We start from the raw sequence: 23,255 nt of genomic DNA, 5'->3' as shown, positions 1-23,255 counted from the left end.
TGGGCCTGACGCCATACATACAGTGACGTTCATTCTCCCCCAAGGGTCCTTATATATTCTTCAGTAAACTCCATGCCAGGCAATTTTTGAACAAATACATTATGAGTCAGTCTGTTAGAGTGGATGATGACAGCTTGTTTAAAATAAGACTATTTCGCAGGACCTGAGAGAAAATAAGAAAGGTGGAAATTTGTCAGAACTCAACTCAAGGAGAAGAGTTTTTGTCATTAGGTCCAACAGGTTTCTGCCCCAACAAAACATAAGGATTTTCCCTTTAGAAAAAAAAAATTCTACAGGAATGCTTACAGCAGCATTATTCATAATAGCCAAAAGGTGGAAACAACCCAAATGTCCATCAACTGACGAATGGATTAAAAAGGTGGTATCTCCATACAATGGCATATTATTCATCCTTAAAAAGAAATGAAGCACTGATGCTTACTACAGCATGGATGAACCTTGAAAACATTATGGTAAGCAGAAGAAGCCAGTCACAAAAGACCATATATCATAGGATTCCATTTTTATGAACTTTTCAGGAAAGGCAAATCTCTACATAGAAAAAGAAGATTAGGGGTTGCTTACTGTTGGTGGGTGGAGGGTGAAGGGTAGGGGATGGGGTGTTGAGGAGGATAAGAGGATGAGAGCTAAGGGGTATGAGACTTCCTTTTGAGATGATAAAATGTTTTAAAATTGACTGTGGTGATGGCTGCACATATCTGTGAATATACTAAAATCCATTGAATTTTACCCTTTAAATGGATGAATTGTATGATAGCTATATAGTATATTATATTTCAATAAGCATGGTTAAAGAAAAAGAAGAAAATTTCCCCTGGGCATCAAGCCTGCTTCTTAGATTTAAGACTGACCTGGGGGGAAGTGGACTTGGCCCAGTGGTTAGGGCGTCTGTCTACCACATGGGAGGTTCGCGGTTCAAACCCCGGGCCTCCTTGACCCGTGTGGAGCTGGCCCATGTGCAGTGCTGATGTGCGCAAGGAGTGCCCTGCCATGCAGGGGTGTCCCCGTGTAAGGGAGCCCCACGGGCAAGGAGTGCGCCCCATAAGGAGAGCCGCCCAGCGCGAAAGAAAGTGCAGCCTGCCTAGGAATGGCGCCACACACATGGAGAGCTGACACAACAAGATGATGCAACAAGAAGAAACAGATTCCCGTGCCGCTGACAACAACAGAAGCAGACAAAGAAGAAGATGCAGCAAATAGACACAGAGAACAAACAACTGGGGTGGGGGGGAGGGGAGAGAAATAAATAAAAATAAATCTTTAAAAAAAAAAAGACTGACCTGGGTAACAGAAAACTAAGAAACATACCTTCTTTCCACACAGCTGTTTTCTCCCATTCCCATGATTGCTTTGGACTCATCCTATCCCTAAGTCCCTAAGTGTGCAACTACAGGAATGTAATAGGAATAAATGGAAATTCATGAAACAGGACTTGTATTTAGAAACAAATAACTGACATGTTTTCTTTGTCCTGCACAGTGTTTTCACAATTTTTGAATTTGAACTGCCGAATTCAAGGCATCCAGTTTGCCACAGTCCACACCCTCTCCTATTGTCTAACACCTGGCATGCTTCACTCACAAACATTTATGCTCAAAGCTTAGGGTGATTTAGTCATTTCCTTGTGGTCACACTTTCCCAATCTCCTTGCTCAAGGGCTTGAGTTTTTTTCAAAACTTTTCCTGCATGATTGCAAAAATACTGTACAGCAAGAAACTGATCATGAGCATAAAAATAGTTAACACAGAAATGGTGATCTTTGGGATTTCCAGAGATCTATATTTCCTTAAAAATAGAATTAAATGTTGGGATTATTTTTGGAAAGTGTGGTCTCATGATTTAAAAAATAATGTAATTTATCTATTTTGTTACTTTCGCCCAGTTTTTGAACCATTTTTTTCTTACCTTGCCCTATTTTTGAGAGCAAAATATGTGCTAAGAACTACGGAGAAGAAAGAAAAATACACTGTGAAAGATAAAGTATCATGACTAAAACCTTATAACAGGGTAAACTTATTTTGGCACTAAGTCTTCAGCTATAAAGTATTCTGCTGTATTATTTATTTTCTGCTCACGCATCCAAGTTGGCATTTCCTCTTTCATAGCTCCTGATTTTAGATTAGGTAAAAGCCCACATTATTTTCTTAAGGCTCAAAAAACTCAGTAACATTTTTCCTGCAAGACTCAACCACAGGCTGAATGAGGGTGATGTCAACTCCCAATTAACGAGACAGAAATAGTATTTACCGTTATGAAACTTAAATATGTGCAGACCATATCCTGTCCTTTAAATGACACACCCCAGTGGTTAATTCATGCAGATTTATGAAAGATATAAGATACTAGTCACAAGTTACCTTCCTTTTGTATGTGGGTGTAAACATATAAATCCATCATATACTTGTCATGGTTTCTCTGCCAGGTAATTCTACTTACCAGTTAGATTCCCACCTTTTAGGTGCTCAGTCCAAAAAACATTGGAATCAGGTTTAACTTATCTCACTCTTTCCCATTTCACATCCTATCCATTCTATGTAGCAAATCCTGTCAGCTATAGATAGCTGTAAAGTATTTCTAAATCTGATCACTTCTCACTAACCCCACTGCTTCTACCCTCATCCAAGCCACCATCATCTCCCAGCCAGATAAACGAAATCACCTCCTGAAGATGCCCTGCTTCCACTTTTGCTCCCCTGCAGCCAATTTCAACAGAGCAGCCAGAGTGATTTCCTTGAAAACATATATTTTAGAAATATCACTCCTGCACTCAAAACCACCCGGTGGTTTCCCGTCACTATACAGAGTGAAAACTAAAGGCTTACAACACCCTACACCAAGGCTCCTCTTTCCCCATTTGAGCTCATCTCTCCACGGCAGCCACACTGGACTTCCTTGTGTGGGAATGTTCCTCCCCCTGATCTCCATTTGGTCCAGGCCCTCACCTTCTTAGGTCCTTGATCAAGTATTGGTTTCTTTTCTGTAAAGTCTGTGACTACCTTATTTAAAATTGGCCCCTGCCTGCCTCCTTGACATCCCTCATCCTACTTTATTTCCTGCCATTATTATTATAATTGTTTTATATATTTTATGTATTTTAAGAATGCATTTATGTATTTATATACTCTTATTACATTATATATTCATGTATTCATTTATGTCTACTTCCTCTAGAATGTAGGCTTCATGAGGGCTGGGATTTTTGTATTATTTTGTATCTACAGTGGCTAGAAAACTTCTAGAAAGATATGGTAGGCCTTCTACAAATACTTGTGAATATTGAATTCTTCCTAGACAAAACTCACTTGTGACTGCAATTAAGACACTTCATGTGAATAACTATTTAGTTTGGAGTAATGCCAGAGATTAACACTGCCTTCCTCCCCCACCACCACCTTTGATCAGTCAGGAAATTCAACAGGACATGATATGCTGCTGCAAGTTCTGGTATGACATGCAATGTATTTAGAGCAGGAGAAGACAATTCAGAAACAGTTTCTGGAGGAATTGCACTACTCCACATGCACCCTTTTGCCCCATCTCTGTAATGCACTTGTGAGTTGTCTGGTTGAATATATGCCTTTAGTCAAAGTCATGAAAAAGAGGAAGTTTAAAATTTAGAAGGACTGAGCCCGTATATCTGCCTTTTGAGAACTATTTTTCCATAAGCAAATCAAATGGCCACTGACAGCATGGATTTCAAGGCAGTGTTAAACACTGGACGTCTAATACAGATCTAGAGAAGCCAAGAAGGAATCATGCTGACAAGGCAATGGCATGGGAGGAAGTGGAGCTGTGACTTCCCTATGGAGAGGTCTCTATGCTAGAATCACAGTAACACCTGGGCTGTATAATCTTCGCTCTCCACAAGGTCCTCAGCTGCTATCTGTGGCCAATAACTGCCAAGTGCCTGCCTTCTTGATCTTGTTGTAAGTCATCAAAGTCACTTTAGAGACCCTTTTCTCTTTGAAAGAGACATGATTTTTTGTGCTTTCCAACTCCTAACAAACATGCCAAACAGATTAACAAAGTGTGCTGAATCAGAAGCAAGAGAGGCTGCCAATTCATACATGTCAAATGTTTCTTAGCACCACTCAAAGTTTGCTTTGACTACCAATGCCTATGATGGTTGGTCTAAATTGCCAGCAAGTCTAGAATGAAAGACCTGGCAGAAAGTTATGATTTTTCTCCTTTACAAATTGCCCTCTACATTTTCCTGAATCTCCTGGTTCCCATTATTTCATGTCCCAGCATGTTAGGCCAAGTAATAACCTACAACATGGTGGAGAAACAGCAATTGTTTGAAATCTAGGGGAGTAGGTGGCTGTGAAGACCTTGTCCTGAAACCTCAAATAAGTAGCTTCTAGGTACACAGTTTGTATGGTCAGGGGTGTGAACACCTGAGAATTCTGTCATGTTCACTTTATTGGGTTGTTAGCCAAGTTTTGAAGCCAAATATTAAGTTGTTTGTGATCCTGAAGGAACACAAGAGCTAGAACATTGGGAAAGAGAAGCAGATTTTAGGAAGAATCATGTATATATATTATATATATATATAGGTATGTGTATGCACATATATATATATATATACACATATAGAAGAGTAGCAGAACCAATAAAAGTGTCTAATATAAATTATAGCATATAAATTTTCAAAGAGCTTAGTTTCCATGGATTTTTTATACTTAATCTTCCTTAACATCTGCTAATTTTAAGTACAACCCCATAAAGTAGAATTCTTGAAGGAAATAAGAAACCCAGTTTTTGTTTATTCATCTTTTCTCTTTGACCCTCTCTGTTGGCCAGATCCATCTCTACCTTCTCTGCCCTTGCTAGGACCTTGGGTGAGACCAAGAGTAGCCTCAGCAAACAGACCTTCAGGAGGGAATTCTGAAACTAAATGTTTTGTTTCCTATCTACTGAAAAAAAAGATACCATACAATGGGTTGGCTTAACAACAGGAATTTATTGGTTCACAGTTTGAGAGGCTAGAAGGCTTGCTTCTTCCTGGGGTCAGTATCTTCTGGCTGCCCGACCATCTTTGGGGTTCTTTGGCTTTCCCATCACATGGCAATGCATGACAAAGAGAGTCGCTGTCTTTTCCTTTCTCTTTTGGGTTCCATTAATATCCAGCTTCAGGTTGCTCCTCCTGGCTTCTCCTTCTGTGTCCAATTTCCTTTGCTTATAAGGACTTCAGCCATCTTGGATTAAGGCCCATCCCCATTCAGTTTGGGTACACCTTAACTAATAACATCTTCAAAGGCCATATTTACAAATGGATCACACTCAAAGGACCAGGACTGGGGACCTGAACATGTCTTTTGTGGGAGGCATGGTTCAATCTCCAACATTATGGTTACTTGTATATTAAATGATCATATGAATGGTCTCCTTGACATTATGGATCTTGGTAACATGTACATGCAATGATGTCATGATTTCTCACATTATCACTGATGGCAGTGTGAGATGGGAGAACTGGTAGAGAGCCAGGTTTTGAGTGATCAAGTGGAGGTTGCATTTGACTGCTATGAAAACAATGGTGATTATAAAGCTTCTAGTTGAGTTCATTGTAATTGATTGTGCTCGAGAGCCTGTAAAAAGAAAACTATCATTTTAGGTCCCAAACTTCCAACTCACAGCAGGGATGGCGAACCAGAAAACTTTTATCATTGCAAGAATATGGTACTGCATGGGCTCAAAAACATGGAGTTCATTTCATCAAGGCTGATTTGGCCATGGACATGACCGAGTGCTTCCTTGTCAGGCACAGAGGTCAAGAGTAAGTCCCAGAGGGAAATAGACACCTGGAAAATCAGAAATGTGTCCACGTGGAATAAGTTTGTTTTCTAGATTCAAATTTGCTTTATCTTATTTGCAGTGCTTTTTCCAAGATCACCATTCTCGGACTTATAAATTTGACTTATTCATTGCCATGGTATCCTTCTCAATTGAACCTCCTTCTAAGAAATTCGTTTTAGAGCAAAAGAAATGGTAGTGGGTATCCTGTTCATGGGCTTCACTGGTTTTAGTACCAACTGCATCACCCAGAAGCAAATTGGGAGGTAGGGTGGCTGGAGTGGAAGCAATCCACCTGCAGTGCTACTGAGAATTAAAAAAAAAAAAAAAAAACCCACAAAAAAATCCTGACTAAAAGCCAGTCTACTTTTTTACAATCACCAGGTTCTGGCAGATCTAAACAACATCAGTTCTAAAATTCTCCATCCCTCAAGTGCTATGGGTCCTTCTACTTCCTCGGTTCTTCCAAGAGTACTAATTAAGATAGCATTTCATTTTTCAGATAATCCTCTACAGAAAATATCAGGCCATCATCTTGAATAGAGTTTTTCAAAATGGGATTTTCTGTAGAGAATCTCTCTCCCTTCGTGGTACAGTTTCTTACATTTTGTGATGGTTAATTTTATGTGTCAACTTGGCTAGGCCATAGTACCCAGTTACTTATTCAATACTAAACTAGTTGTTACTGTGACTGTATTTTGTAGATAGGATTAACATTTGCAATCAGTTGACTTTAGTAAGGGAGATGGAGATTACTCTCCTCTTAATAATGTGGGCAGCTTCATCTAATCAGTTGAAGGCCTTAAGAACAAAAAGAGGTTTCCTGAAGAGAAGAAATTCTACCTCAAGACTTAAGGATAATATGGTTATGAGTCTCCAAAAAGAGCCGGGAGGTTATCAGAGGAGTTGCCCTTATGCACACCTCAGCAGAGTCCCAGAGACAGATAAACCAGGTATTGGTTCTCCTGAGGGCTACAGAGACCCACAGGTTCTATGGTCATGGCAGATGGAGTTCAGGGCCATCTCAGTTGGCCCTATTTTGGAGTTTGTGTTTCTGTGCGATGGAGCTGGACTTAGATGTGATCTTTGTCCACAAGTCTCTCCTTTTACTTTTACTGGAACTGTAGTTGGTGCTGGGGCTTAATGTATACCCAGGGAGCCTGAATCTCCGGACTGACCATGTGATAGCCAGGCCCTGAGCCTCAACAGACTTGCAACTCCTACACTCTAGTTTATTGGACTTACCCCACTCAGCTAACACGGAGGTGAAGAAGGTCAACCACCACACCAGGGAGCCAAGACTGCCTGCAACTGAAAGCAGGAGAATTGCATCCAGCATCCATGTGGAATCTTAGTCCCCTCTTAATATAGATGTGGAGTGAACACAACCATTCTGAGGTCCACAGGATGGAGGAATAAAGTATGGATTAGAGTGGACTTACTGATATTCTATTCATGAACTATTGTGATTAGTAGTTGAAGAAAATGTGGCATAGATGTGGAGAAAGTGGCCATGGTGACTGCTGGGGGTAGGGAGTGGGAGGAAGAGATGTGATGTGGGGGCGTTTTTGGGACTTGCAGTTGTCCTGGGTGGTGCTGCAGGGACAGTTACTGGACATTGTATGTCCTCCCATGGCCCACTGGGTAGAATGTAGGAGTGTGTGGGCTATGATGTGGACAATTGACCATGAGGGGCAGCGGTGCTCAGAGATGTATTCACCAAATGCAATGAATGTCTCATGATGATGGAGGAGGTTGTTGTTATGGGGGGAGGAGTGGGGGGAGGGGGGGAGGGTATATGGGTACATGGGTATATGGGTAATGTTACATTAAAAAAATAAATAAAGACAAAAAAAAAAAAGACTTAAGGATAAATTTCTGCCTGAGTTTCCAGCCAGCTGGCCTGCTCTAAAGATTTCAGACTTACTTGTCCCAACAAATGCCTGAGTCAATTCCTATAAGTGAATGAATGAATGATTGAATGAATGATAGATGAGATAGATAGGTATAGATAGATCCTATTCCTATTGATTCCATGTCTCTGAAGCACCCTGACTGATATACATTTTAAAAAATTCTTAAGTAGAGAGCTTCACATCTCTACTTAAGCATTTCCCTCTTACAGGAATGATATTATTGGTGCAACCATATAATCACCATTATGAAAAGGATCTCAGTCTTTCTTAAGTTGAATTCAGATCATAAAATAAGACTGGGAAAAAAAACAAGGCTAAAATGTTGGCAATTATCATTGAGCAAGAACCAATCAGAAAATAAGATAGGCAGATGTGAAATTAAAACAATCAAAATAGAGTTGTTTATAAAAGTTGTTTCTTTCATTTCACCAGATAGGAAGCTAAGATACTCAGCTGCTTTGTCTAATTCTGAAGACCTAGCAGACCCCACAACTGTGCCAGGTCCCACAAACCATCTGAGAAAGTCTAGGGCTAAGGAAAGGAGTAGGGAGATAAAGATGGTTAGTTTGCAGAGGGGGAAGAAGGGGTCTCTTTGCAGACCTGTGATATGTCAGAAACCATCTGTTTTATCCCTTAGGCACTCAAGGCACAGTCCTTGTGATCTTTTCAATGTCTATTTGTCCTGCCCAGATACCAATCCCCCATCCCTTTTACCAGTGCTGTACATCTGACCTCCAGCTTTGGTATGCTTTGCTGCTAAAGATTTCCCCATCTCCTTCAGAGGATTGTCCTTGGGCACCTAAGCTGTCTCACCAGTAAGAGAAGTGCCTGGAAACTTCTAGGCCACTGAACACCAGCTGACAACTGTATGATGTAAGGGTACAAAAGCCTAGATTATTTGCCTCAAAAGGTAGTACAAATACTGTTGTGTGATTGATGTTTCAGAGCTACCTACAGGATCAGGCTGCAGATGGAACTTCATCTGAAATCACACCCTGCTTGGTTTCCTCCTCTTTCCTGTCTTGTCATCTCCCTCCCTCAACTCCTTACCAGTTTCTCCTGGGACATTACTGTAATATATCACTTGCATATAAATCCTCATCTCAGTTTCAGCTTCTAGGGAACCGACCCAAGACCACCAATACAAATATTTGAAACCTAAAAACAAATAGATTCTCAAACAAGGAAACACCCTAAATAAAATTAATAAATGTTTAATCAAATGCTTACAAACTTTGACAGTCTATCACTGAGACTGTTGCAACTGAATCTAGTTCATGTATGATGTAAACACTTTTTAATATATTAGCTGTGATCGTGTATGCAGCCTTCAAAAGCAAGAGGGTTATGGCCCTGCCTGATTCAGAAGCTGGTGAGGAAGGACCCTGTCCTCTAACTTTCACCACTTAAAGCACGGTTCTGCTCAGGAATAGGGTGGAGTGGGGCAGACCATGGATGGTCCTTGAGGAAAAGTCCTCCTTTCGACCAAGATGGGCCTAGTATGACTTGCAGTTGTCTGAACTCTATTGAATGAATAAAATGCCTTTGATTTCACAATTATAGACCTAAGGCATTGAGGAGAAAGGCAAATACTCCTTGAGTTATACATAGAGTATATAACTCTATGTCACACTAAAGTATCATTGGTCAATCCATGAACTCATGTCATATCTTTCCCATTTTGATTGGAGCTGAGACCGTGGCTAGCAGGACCACTAAAGGATATTGGGTCTTTGAAGAATGGGAGGGAGTGGGGGGTATAGCAAAGGGCACTCAAAGGGAGGTTGTGGGACCCAAATGACAAGCTCAAGCACAGTTTAGCTTTCCTTCAACTAGCTGGTGACAAAGGAATCATATGGGAAAATAACTCCAAGGAGATTCAATATTATCTCTAAGGTAAGACTGCATGATGAAAAATCACTAAAGCATTTTCCTGTTTCCTAAATTAGCCCTTAGTATTTTGCTCAAGTAATGATTTTAGATTAGTTTTTAGAGATCCTTTCTGCAGGGTGCTCAGCCAGAAGTTTAATTAAATATTATTAGTAATAATATTCATCCACTTAATGCCAGAATGACTTCAGGCATCACAGTTTGTGTGAACTTTCTCTAGAGAATAGCATTTAATTTGTGGTTGTTCTACTGTGGGCTACAAATTCTTTTCATTGGTCTCTTCTGGACTGGAAAAGACTGAGACCCAAAAGTGCTGCAGGTATTTCAAAGTATGCATGATTGCTACATGGTTTGCTAGAGGTTTTTTCTTTTTTCCAAACAAAACAGGAACACATGGGATATAAAGTATTTTTTGCTGATTGGGATTTTTTGGAAGGTTATGAAAAACGTTCCTTTCAGATTTTTTTGAAACAGGACCATTCTCCAACCAATCCTTTTTATACTTGCAACTTCAGGATTATATTTTGTTTGCTATTTCTTCTTTCTACTCCTTGCATCGATGGGTTTCAGTGCTTCAGGGGAAGGGTGTCAGTGACCAGTGGAACAAGGGGAGTCATTGCTCATTGCTCAGCTTTGACTCTCAAATGACATTTTCATTTGGTTATACAGCTTGATAGAAGGCTGAAAAACCAGGTCAAGAAAAAGATGCCATAAATTTCTTTAGCACATCCAGAGCCAGTTTCTTACACAATGCAGGGAGGAGGCTGTTCCTTCTCTGACCCTAGGCCTGAGGCTTGCTGAATAGAAGGGAGATATGAGGAAGAGGGAAGGACCACTTGTCAAAAATTTCCAGTTCATCTTGAACCAATAATTTTGTAAAATACAAAAATAATGAATTATAGGGAAAATGAAATGAACAACAAAAAAGCTAAAATAAAAGCCCTAAATTTTTTATTAGGTTCAACAGATACAAAATTACCCTGCCAAATTCCTATAAATATATCTAAAATTTTACTCTCAATTTCTGCACCCATCTAGTTTGGGTCACTAATAAACAGTTTCAAGTTGGCATTAGTTTAAGCAGCACTGGGTGTAGTGGAACTGGAAACCTGGAAATCTCCACCCTCTGGTCCTAGAGATGTTGAAGCAGAGGAGAAGGAAGCAGAGTGAGAAGACAGGCTCTTTGTGGTTCTTCCTACACTGTCACTCTGCACATAGGTGTTGTAGATGTCTGCCCCCCTGGCAACCACTTTCACCATGGCCAAGGACAATGGCACATCTCATTGGCAGAGGCAGCAAGGGAGGAACCCACGGGTTCATGCATGTCCCATGGAAGAGGCAGAAAGAAGCAGAATTATGGTAGTGTGTCTACACTAAAGTCCTGAAGTAAGGCACCAAGTGACTGTTTAAATAAAGGCTGTGTGTTGGGTAGCCTAGGTCAACATATAGATGTAGAACATGCCAGAAACTCAGAGGGGTCTGCAGTGCCAGTGAGAACCATGGTGAGATCAAATTAGCCAGGGATAGCGGGACTTGACCTAGCAGAGAGGGACCACAGGCTACACCGCCCCAGATATGAGCAGCAGATGTCTACAAAATGCTCAGTGATGGAACCTGTGACACCTGGTTGTCCCTAGGCCAGACAGTAGCCACTCAGCAGAGAAAGGAGAGGACCACACCAAGTGTGAATTTGGGAACACTGCTCTCCTAGGGCATTGTGAAGCCGTGGAAGCCCCACCACTCTCCCAAACATCCAGAAGCTTTCTCAGAGAGGAGCTCGGTAGAAGCAGTCATCTGAAGGACTGAGCCTTTTACCTAAAAGAGTCTAAACATTTACCCAAATAAACTATTTAAATTATTGTATCAGGCTAAATTTATGAGCTTAGGTAATAAGAAAAATCTGGTCAGTTACAGAGAAAATAAACTGTGTTTTTTTCTGTACATCTGGGCGGTGATGCTTAAAATGGAAATGACTTTTCCAAAGGAATATGCACATCTGTGGACTGAAGGAATAGAGCCCTTGGTAAATTAACCATCTTGTGCCTATCTGGATACCTTTCTTTAAAGAAAGATAGAGGCACTATCTTAACTCATAGTTGTATCGTTTCTGGGATAGGCATGATCAGCAGAAAGAATTCCAATTTCTTAACCATCTCCATAATTTATTTTCTTAAAAAAATATTTGAAAATGACTGTGTAGTCATGGAAAACAAATCATCTGCCTTCCAGTCAAGCCACTTGGACTTTGCTCATGCCATCATTCAGAGCTTCCCTACAGATGAAACTATGCTGACAAAAGGGAGAAAAAGAGACTTTAGGTTTCCAAGAGTTTTAGGCTCTTAAACAACACAATCAAAACCATGAAATAGAGAAAAAAAGAGGGTATATAACATTACTAAAGTGCCCAGGTTCTAAAATCAGGAAATGTAATTCCTAGTTAATGGCAAATCTCTCCCAACCTTCGGGTGGGAGGGGAACTGATTTTCTTTCATTTCTCAATTTATCTCCAGAGTATTTTTCTAATACAATCACTTTACAAAATAACAGGGAAAGAAAAATTGTGTGAGAGACACTCTAAGAAATTATTTGATAACTAGAATTTAGAGGAATTTATAATCCATGACCATATTATAAATGACAAGTTCTACTAACCAAAGGGAAAAAGAACTCCTCCCATGTGGATTGAATTAAGTAAAGTCAAATAACTATTCAAACATTAAACAAAACAAATACTTAATAAGTCCTGGCCTAGCATTTCTCAAGCATTAATGTGCAGGTGATTTAAAAGATCTGATGTGGGACCCAGGATTTTGCATGTCTACAGGCTCCCAGGTGATGTTAATGCTGCTGGCCCAGGAACCCCACTTTAAAGTAGCAAAGGTATAGAGAAGTCCCTGAGCTTTCAATAACGCAGAGCAACTTTTCATGTTTCTGTAGCCTAAAAATGACCAGTGGGTGAAGAGTTCTAGACGTAGAGATTCCCAAGTAGATTAGGGGAGAAACTTCATTTCCTTATCTGCCCATCTTGGCATATTGCTTGAAGACCTGTCCAAAAGAAGAAGCCTTGAACTTTCATTCCAGGACTGTATTTCCGCTATCTCTGCTTCCCCGTTTGCCTAAGATGGATTCTACTGATTTTCCTCACTGGCATGCTTACCTTCTCTATTTTTTATTTAAGAGTTCACAGAAAATCAGTTCATTCTAATAGGTCTAATTCTGAATCTGTGAAACCTCTCCATGCAGGAAGCTGGACTGTCATAGGAAGGGGTCTGTGCCTCACTTATAAATCTTGAGATGGAACAGTGACCAACTTTTTGTCAAAATGGGGATTCTATGACTTATGCTGACCAATAGTCTGTTTTGAGTTAGGCAATGTTACCTGATGTAGAGTTTGGTAATGCTTTTTTCACACTGCTGTTGCTATAGGTATTTCAAATTACATGTTGCCATGACAGCAGATTGACTGCTTCATTCATTCATTCATTCATTCATCCATTCTTATTTGAGGAGAAAACTATATATTCTACTTAGTTGGGGGTAGAAATTTATAAGAAATGGTTCATGCTCTTGAGGAGTATTTATTCTGGGATTAAATTTCAGTGAAATGTAATCCAAAACCTTAAAAGTTTTGGCATAAAAAACACAAGTGTTTATTTTGTTCAATAAGTCTGGTGGTGTACAGTTGGTTTCACACCTTAGAGATCAGAATAGTAGTCTCTGCAATTCTCTTGGCCTTTTCCTCATGATTTCCTGATAGATGTTGCAGCTCCAACTCTAGTCAATTTGTCTATATTCCAGGTTGGAGGAAAGAAGAAGAGAACAGTGTTTATTCCAAGAAAAAAATTTTTTTTCAGAAATCCACATTTGACTTCTTATATCTCATTGGCTAGAGCTATGCTACTTATCAATCCTTACCTGTAAGGAAGACTGTGAAATGCAGAAAATTTTAGTTTGTTTAATTTTTTTTTTTTTTTTTGCTTTAAGCTGAGCACACTGCTATCTCCAACAAAATCATCAGTGCTAGAAAGAAGTGAAAAATGGATATCAGGCAGGCATTTTATTGCTACTCGAGAAACTTAAAACCCACAGAATATGTTATCAGTTCTAATTTTATCCCTGAAGGCTAAGGAAAACTCACTCAGTTCACATATGCTCAAACATAGGCTCTTTTTAAAAACCTTCACAAATCAAGAGTCATTACTTAAAAAAAAAAAAGAGAAAAGAAAACAATAACAATAAAAACTAGAACATAGAGTCATTGCTGGTAGATTCTGACCATTCTAGATCATCTATCTAAACACCTACCAGAAAAATGTTGAGAATTCTATATATGCTCAGTGGAGGATATTCATTTCATTGTGTTAATGAATTTATTTCACTAAATTGCTGATGTTAGTGGAAGTTTTTAGCTGCACATAGGTTATTTTTTTAAAACTTCATCTCTCTATATGTAGGTCACTGCATTGCAAAAAGAACAACTCAGTATTTTGTTTCTGTTTTACTATAAATATTTGTTTCCCTATCCTGATCCAAATATAAAGCAGCACAAATAAACACTGATTTCAAGGGCATGTCCTTGTTAATAATATACTTACTCTGAAAATTATAAACCAGACAAATATATTTTAAAACTCTGTATTTTACATCCCTCTCCACTCAAATCACCATATCAACAACTTATCACAATATCACCATATTAACACTATATCAACAGTTTCTCTTTCAAGGTACCCCTCTAACTGGCTTCAAGTTCAAGAATAGTTATTGGCTTGTTTTTTTTTTTAAGTAGCATGAGCATTTTCCTGTTATAGTACTTGATGATCCAGCAAATATGGGATTAAAACTAGAAAAAAGCAAAAGGATGGAGAGAAAAGGACATGATAAGTCCTGACTGAGAGTTAAGCAAGTGCCAATTCACAGCAAAATCCATACTCACCTAGAGACTGGTCATAAAATCTCCCCCTTCCATTTGACCATCCATCTGTTTGTCCATCCATCCACCCATTTATCTATTTGTTCAACAGACATCCATTTGTCTGTCCACCCATCCATCCATTTATCCATTTATCCATTTGTAAACACTGATGAATAAGATATAATGTTCTTGAGAAACCATAAATCCGAATAGGGAAAATGACAAACATACATTGCTGTTCCAGAAGGAAAAGATTACTGTAGTTTGGGGAAAGGGAGAATGGCAGGGATGAGGTAGGGGCATGGCTAGGGAAGACTTAATAGTGATAGAAGCACTAAAGTTCAAACTTGAAAGATTTTAACGTATATAGAGTGGGTGGGAGGTGGAGAGGATGTTCGATGTTTAGTCAGAGAGAGCAGTATGAATAAACATCCCTTGCAAAGAAACCACAGAATATGTACAAGGTACTATGGACTAAGTAATTTGTCATTAGCAAAGAACTTATTAAGGGGAGTAATTGGAGATAATTTATATCTATTACTTTCTCAGAGAAATCTTCCCTGTGTCTCCAAGATATTTGGATGCCCTTGCCCTGTCCTCCCACTGTAGCCTGTACTTCTTCCAATGTAGCCAAACTACTAAAAGATGGCTCAAAAATCTGGTCAAGGCAGAGTTTATCAAATTGCAAGTTATAGTCTGAAATTATTTTGTTTGTTTTATTCATTTCTTGTATTGTTAATATTCAATTAGGTTTATCCCACCGTTTATTCTTTCTAGTGCTTTTCATTCCTTCTTAGATGATTGAGCTTCTATCGGGAATCATCTTCCTTTTGCTTAAAGAACTCCATTAAGTATTTTTTTACTGGCAACAAATGCTTTCAGTTTTGTTTTCATTTTTATTTCATCTTCATTTTAAAAGGATATTTTCCCAATAAAGAATTCTAGGTTGGCAATTATTTTCTTTTAGCATTTTTCAGATGTCATTCCATTTTCTCCTGGTTTCTGTCACTTCTGTTGAAAATTTTGAAAAGTCAGCTATTGGTCTCTTGTTACTCCTTTTAAGGTAATGTGTCTTTTTCCTCTGAGTGTTTTAAAGATATTCTCTTTATTTTTGGCTCTTAGTAGTTTTACCAAGATGTGTATAAGCATGGTTTTCTTTATAGTTATACTACTTGGGGTACAACAATCCTCTTAAATTCCTGGTGTCTTAATTTGCAAAATCCTTGGCTAATTTCTTTACTTTTTAAGGAACTTCATATATATATATATGGTAGGTTTTTTTCTGTATTTCATATGTCTCATGTATTTTTTCTCCTTTGTCTCTTTGGGCATCAATATGGATTTGTCCAAATTGACCCTTTTACTTTTCTTTTTTTTAAAGAATTATTTATTTATTTATTTATTTCCCCCTCTTTCCCCTCCCCCCCACCCCGGTTGTCTGTTCTCTGTGTCTATTTGCTGCGTTTTCTTTGTCCACTTCTGTTGTTGTCAGCGGCATGGGAATCTGTGTTGCGTCAGCTTGTTGAGTCAGCTCTCCGTGTGTGCGGCGCCATTCCTGGGCAGGCTGCACTTTCTTTTGCGCTGGGCGGCTCTCCTTACGGGGCGCACTCCTTGTGCGTGGGGCTCCCCTACGCGGGGGACACCCCTGTGTGGCAGGGCACTCCTTGCGCGCATCACCACTGCGCATGGGCCAGCTCCACACAGGTCAAGGAGGCCCTGGGTTTGAACCTTGGACCTCCCTGTGGTAGACGGATGCCCTAACCACTGGGCAAAGTCCGCTTCCCCAAATTGACCCTTTTTCAGATCACTAATTTTGTGTTCTGTTATATCTATGATGTTAAACTCATTGATTAAATTTTAAATTTTGGTTATTTTATTTTTAAGTTCTATAATTTCAATTAGATGCTTTTTATAGTTTCTAGTTCTGTGGTGAAATTCTCCATCTTTTTATCTTTTTTCTTGAAAATACTAATTGTTGTTTTAAAGTCTATATTTGATAACTTCTGTGTGTAGATCATTCATGGGTCTATTTCTGTTGTCCTTTTTGTTCTTAGCCTTCAGTCATTTGATTCTAGGTACTGGTATGCCTGTTAATTTTGGATTGATGTTGGATATTGTATATGAAAAATGGTAGAGGATGTTAACTTCCTCCAAAGAGAATTTAATTTTGCTTTGGGAGGATGACATAGCACAAGCAAGTTACCTTGTTTCAGTTAGGGACCAAACTGATATGAAGCTATTTCAGAAATTTTGAAAACTGGTTTATTTATAATTTGTGATTATTCCCAAGGCATAGGACTTTAAGGATCCTAAAAGAAATCCTGCAGGTATTTACCAGGTCCTACTTCCTTGACAGGATCTAAACTACAATCATTGTCTCCCTATCACCAATATACAAGTTAAGGATTGGCAAATGTTTTAGAGGAAAACTGCTGGCAGACTGTTTCTCCAGATTATTGGTCTGTCATATAGTGACTGTCTTCATAGCTCTGAAGGCTAGTTTTTGAGCTCTCAGCCAGTGAGATGGCCATAGACTTTAGAACAGCACTTTCTCTGGCTTTGATGCCCTTAGCTGTGAATCAGCAACTGCCCCGGTAAAAGTAGCTGCAAATATGGGCTAACTGCATTGCATTTTTCTTTTCTCTGGATCTTCTGCTCCTGACTGCTTTGGTTACTCTTTAATACCTTCAAAGCTATAATTAGGATTTATTTGTCAACTAACTGTAAATGTCAGTGGATAAGAAAGCATACCCTTTAGAGATAGAGGAGAAACTCTTCTGTGGCTGCTATTATCAAATGCTTTGGCATTTGGCATCTTTTGCCATTAGTAAAATACTTTCTTCACTATTCAACAGAATTTTTAACACACTTGGAGGTAGTTCCCGTAAACCAGACAGAAAAGAATAAAAGTTTATGTGTTAGCATTCCTTTAATTTTTTTTACCACTTTCATTTAAAGAGAGTAATAAATGTAGTGAAGTACTATTTCAAATAAAAATGAGAATAAATAAAACAAAACACAATTAACAGGCCCTAATCAAGATTGTGGGCTACACACATCTTCTGCCCCACTTCACAGAAGCAATGTACAACCAGCAAGAACTGGCAGAAACATCTTAAAGCTCAGAAAACAGTTAAAGAACTGCTGTAACAGGGCAAGTGCTGAATCAAGAAAAAGGCTAAAGGTAGGGAGAGGGAAAAAAAGGTGTGATATTGGGGCTTTTTCGGGACTTGGTGTTGTCCTGAATGATTTTGCAGGGACAAAAACAGAACATTATGTATCTGGCCGTAACTCACTGAATGGACTGGGCGAGAGTATAAACTATAATATAAACTATAATCCATGCTGTGTAGCAATGCTCCAAAATGTACTCACCAAATGCAATGAACGTACCACACTAATGAAAGAAGTTGTTGATGTGGAAGGAGTGGGGGATGTGGGAAGTGGGGTATATGGGAACCTCTTATAATTTTTATTGTAACATTTTGTGTGATTTATGTATCTTTAATAAGAAAAGATAATTAAAAAATTAAAAAATAAATAAAAGAAAAAGGCTAAATAAAAGCAGTAGGATCTTGTTGTGTTCTGGCTGGCCCTTCCCAACCCCTCACTAGTTTGGCATTGGAATTGCCCTCCATCCCAGCGTGGATCCTAGGTCCTGATACTAGAAGGTGTAGAGTAAACTTTGTGTACATCCTGGGAATGTGTATGTCTGACCCAACCTGTCTGATGGTTGTCTGAGGAACTAACCATCCAAAAACTTGACCTGCATGTAGAAAGCAGCTCACTGAGCATATCTACAGAATGCTGTGTGAGAGTAGGCAAGTCATGCTGCCTGAGGGGAGGGATTGCTATCCCTAGGACACAGAGTGTAGTGCCCAGGACCATGAGAAAACTTCTGTAGGGAAGAGGGGACATTCAGAACCATGTACATGGGAGAATTCATAGGTTATGCCCAAATATTGTGCAGAAAGGATCAGGGAGGCTCCAGATGACTTTTCTTGGGCTATTTTCTAAACTCATTTTATGGACAAGCCCTGAGAGAGAGCACCTGCCCAGGTCAATCTGCAAAGACTGGGAAAAGTGTTTTCTTTTTTCCTTTTTTTGGGGGGGCGGGGGCAGTGAGCTTTTAGTGACCAAGGAAAGCTTTGTCATAACACTATGCTGGATACAAGTTTAAGGAACATATGTATCCCAGAGTCTGAATTCCAATGATAACACCTTAAATATCAAAATGTTTAGGTAAGAACAAAAGGTTATAAACAAAAAGAAACAGGAAGTGATGGCTCAGGCAAAAGTGAAGATTAAAGTATTAGAAATCATCAGTGAGGAGGACCACACCTGGGACACACCAGACAATGACTTAAAAAAAATGGTCCTAAATATGTTCAAAGAGCCAAAGGAAAACATGGACAATGTCCTAAAGGAACTCAGGTAAACAATGAACACAAAAAGATATCAATAGAGAGACAGAAAAAATTATTAATAAAACAAACAAGCAGAGCTGAAGACCACAATAACAGAAACAAAAAATTCCCTAGAGTAGTTTGACAGTATATTGGAGCTGGCAGAAGAAAGAATATTTGAAGATAAGACAATTGAAATCATCCAGTCTAAAGAGCAGACGGAAGAAAGTATGAAGAAAAGTAAACAGAGTCTGAGGAAACTGAGACACCATCAAGTGTACCTATATATGAATTGTGAGAGTCCCAGAAGGAGAAGAGAAAGTCAGAAAGAATATTCAAAGAAATAATGTCTGAAAACGTCCTCGATTTAACAGAAGACAGTAATATACTCACCCAATATGCTCAAATAACTTGAAACAGAATTAAACCCAAATTGAGCCATGCCATGCCATATTATAATCAAACTGCTAAATGCCAAAGATGAAGAGAGAATTCTGAAAGCCACAAGAGAGAAACAATGTGTCATGTACAAGGAACATAAATAAGATTAGGTGTTGAGTTAGGAAACCATGGCATTAGGAAGGCAGTGGAGTGTCATATTTAAAGTGCTAAAAGCAAAACATTTCCAACCAAGAATTCTAAATCTGCAAAAACTATCTTTTAAAAATGAGGGAGCAATTAAGACATTCCCAGATAAACAAAAGCTGAGGGACTTTGTCTCATGTAGACTGGCCCTATAAGAGATGCTAAATGGAGTTCTTCAGGTTGAAAAGAAAGGACAATAGACAATAGGTCAGAGCCATCTAAATAAATAAAGATCATCAGTGAGGGTAATGACATGGGTAAATATTAATGCTAATACTATTGTATTTTTGGTTTAAAACTCCACTTTGTACTTCCTACAGGATCTAAGAGACAAATGCATAAAAGTAATGATAAATCAGTGATTTTGTACTCATAATGTATAAACCCCAATTTGTGACAAGAACTACATAAAGGTGAAGGGACAAAGGGCTATAGTAATATAGTTTATGTATACTGGTGAAGTTAAGTTGGTATCAAAGTAAACAAGATCGTTACAGATTTAGGATGTTAAATTTAGCCCCATGGCTAAATAGTAGCCATGCACTATTAACTACAAAGAAAATACTGGAGGATATACAAGCTCATTGAGAAAGAGATTAGAGTACAGGTTGCCAAAGGCAGGGAATAGGAGTAATGGGAATTAATGTAAATGGGATTAGGGTTTCTTTTGGGGGAATGGGAAAGTTTCAGTAATGGTAGGTGGTGGGGGTACCACAACATTAAGAATGTGATTAATCCCATTGAAAGGTATGCTTGGGGGTAGTCGAGATGAGAAAATTTATGTTGTGTATGTATTCCCACAATTAAAATAAAAGACAGAGCAACTAAAGTGACAATGACAATTAAATGCAACAAATGATCCTGGATGGGATCTAGTAAGGAGGAGAATAGACTCAAAGGGACATTATTGGGACAAATGAAAAAACTGGAATATAGACTAAGTTTTCTTTTTTTTGTTAGATAAAATATTACTTTATTGATATACAACCATTTTGACATTTTCTTAGCTTTCTAAAGATGACAGAACATATTCACTAAACAGAAGTTTAGTGAAAAGTAATTAGGATTTGGGGGCGGCAGACTTGGCCCAGTGGTTAGGGCCTCCGTCTACCACATGGGAGGTCCGCGGTTCAAACCCCAGGCCTCCTTGACCTGCGTGGAGCTGGCCCACACGCACTGCTGTTGAATGCAAGGAGTACTCTGCCATGCAGGGGTGTCCCCTGCGTAGGGGAGCCCCACATTCAAGAAGTGCGCCCCTAAGGAGAGCCGCCCAGTGTGAAAGAAAGTGCAGCCTGCTCAGGAATGGTGCTGCACACACGGAGAGCTGACACAACAAGATGACACAACAAAAAGAAACACAGATTCCCATGCCACTGACAACAACAGAAGCAGACAAAGAAGAACATGCAGCAAATAGACACAGAGAACAGAAAACTGGGATGAGGGGGAGGGGAGAGAAATAAAATAAATCTTAAAAAAAAATAATTAGGATTTAAACACTTCTCTAAGTCACTGAGGAGTTTTGGTATGAAACAGGTACACTGGCAAAGATATAGCATAATTTCTGCAATTCTTTTGAGGAGAGAGATAAAATTGTTGGTTATTTGCAAGAAATTTAGTGAGCAAATTGAGACCTAAATTTGATATTTGAAAAATCACTTAAATTTTCATAAAAAATTAACAAACTTTTGTTAAATAAATGAAGAGCAGTTACAGTTTACAAATATATTTACAAAGGAGGCTTTTCCACATACACAATTATCTTCAAAACTGCCTTAAGGAAAATAAGGTCAATGAGATTATCCCTATCTTATAGATGAAGGCACTGTGTTTCAGTAAGATTAAGTGACTTTCTTGTGACTTGGCTGGCTCCAATGTTAAATTTATTGAACTTGATAACTGAATTTAAGGTGGTTACATAAATGAATTTCATTGTTCTTTGGAAATGTGCATGGCATTTAAGTGTTCAAAGAGTTTAATATATTCAACCTACACTCAAGTGTTCAGGAAATGAATTAATAGACTGATTGATCAATAGATAGATAGAACAATACAGCAAATGTGACAAAATTTTTAGTAGGTGGATCTGGGTATCTAGAGGGGTAGAGATGAGTTAGCATTCTGTACATGGGGTTTGTATTATTTTTGTAGCTGTCTTGTATGTTTCAAAGTATTTCAAAATTTAAAAACACAATTGTGGTAAAAAGAGAAAAGCAGCTCTTTAATTTGGGACATGCTTTTCCCCCCCTTTTAAAAAAGTTAATTCCTATTGTTTTTAGTAGCTCTCTCTGATTATAAAGGCTAGGAGTGCTTCTTATTTTTTTAAAAGCTAGGGATTTCCCAGAGTTTTTATATGAAAATTCCTGAGATTTTTGCCAACTTAGCCAGCATATCAGATTTGTAATTTATTTGGAGAATATATTTTGCTACAAACTGTTTAAACTTTTAGACAATTTTCCATCCCTCTTCCGTGTTGGTAGCATTCTATTTTGATCCCAAGTACTATTGCTCCAAGCAGATATGAATACAAATTCAGCTGGGCATCATTTAACATTCAGTGCTTTCTTGAAATGGTTTTATTGTATATATAAACTATCCTGAAATGGAGATAATAATGGTTTAATTCAGCCTTGTCACTTGCTATAAACACCAGCTGCTATAATTGTAGGTATTCCCACATGGGGGATTTTTACCAGCTGTTAGAAAAAGATCTTAAAAAGTGCACAAAACAATCCAGAATTATGAAGTGAAAAGCAGAATGCTTATAAAAGGAAATAAATTTTAGGCCATCTATACCTCACAATTTATACTTGTTTTTACTTGATAACTTTGGACCTTTAGTTTCTTTTTAATTATATCCAAAGAATAATGCACAGTGGTTAAGGCTTAGAAATATTTATAAATTTCCAGGAGGAGGCAAAATTTTAAAAAAATTTTACTAAGTAGAATTCTCTACTGTTATATTTCTACTGATATGTAATAACAATAGGACAGTAGGACCTACGACATAAATAAGTTGTCAATATACATTTTGCATTTGGTTTATACAGAATGCTAAACTAATAATATGGTCATAACAGTTTTCTCTTAATGTAGCTTACTTTCTTTCCCTCAAATATTCTTTACCCACTCACTGGATTCCTTTGTCCATGAATGGTCTATCATCTACCCGGCTTTTCCTGCCAGAAATCTAATAGTCATCCTTGACTTGCTTTATCTCACCTCTCCCAACATATCAACCAAGTTCTGTCAGTCCACCTCATGAACTCTCTCTACTTCTCTGTTCACACTGCTACTCCCTTAACATAGGTCACCATCTTCTAAAGATAACCACCACAGCTTTCCCTCCAGGTCTTCTGTCTGGATTCCCTTAGTTCTTCATTCTGCAGCCCAGTGAGCCTTTTAATGCAAAACTCGTTATCTTAAAACGCTCCTGCAGGCACCATCCGAACTGTGTAACACCTCTAATCCTTAATATAGCCTTTTGTGACCCAGAAGAGTTATAGGCCATCTTCATCTCCCAACCTTTCTACTTTAGATGCTGTTTTTAGCTCCTCAAATATATCAAGTTCTCTTTCATCTCAGGGCCTCTGAAGAAGTTTTTTTTTTCTATTTAGAACACTCATTTCTTCTTTTGCTCAACTCCTTTTACCTTCACTTGCATAAATCTTCATGTTTAGGTGTTGTCTTGAACATTGCTTCCTCTGCTAAACTTTCCCCTATCGC

This window comes from Dasypus novemcinctus, chromosome 8 (assembly GCF_030445035.2).
Source record: "Dasypus novemcinctus isolate mDasNov1 chromosome 8, mDasNov1.1.hap2, whole genome shotgun sequence".
Lineage (NCBI taxonomy): Eukaryota > Metazoa > Chordata > Mammalia > Cingulata > Dasypodidae > Dasypus > Dasypus novemcinctus.
Note: the sequence above shows the minus strand (reverse complement) of the source record.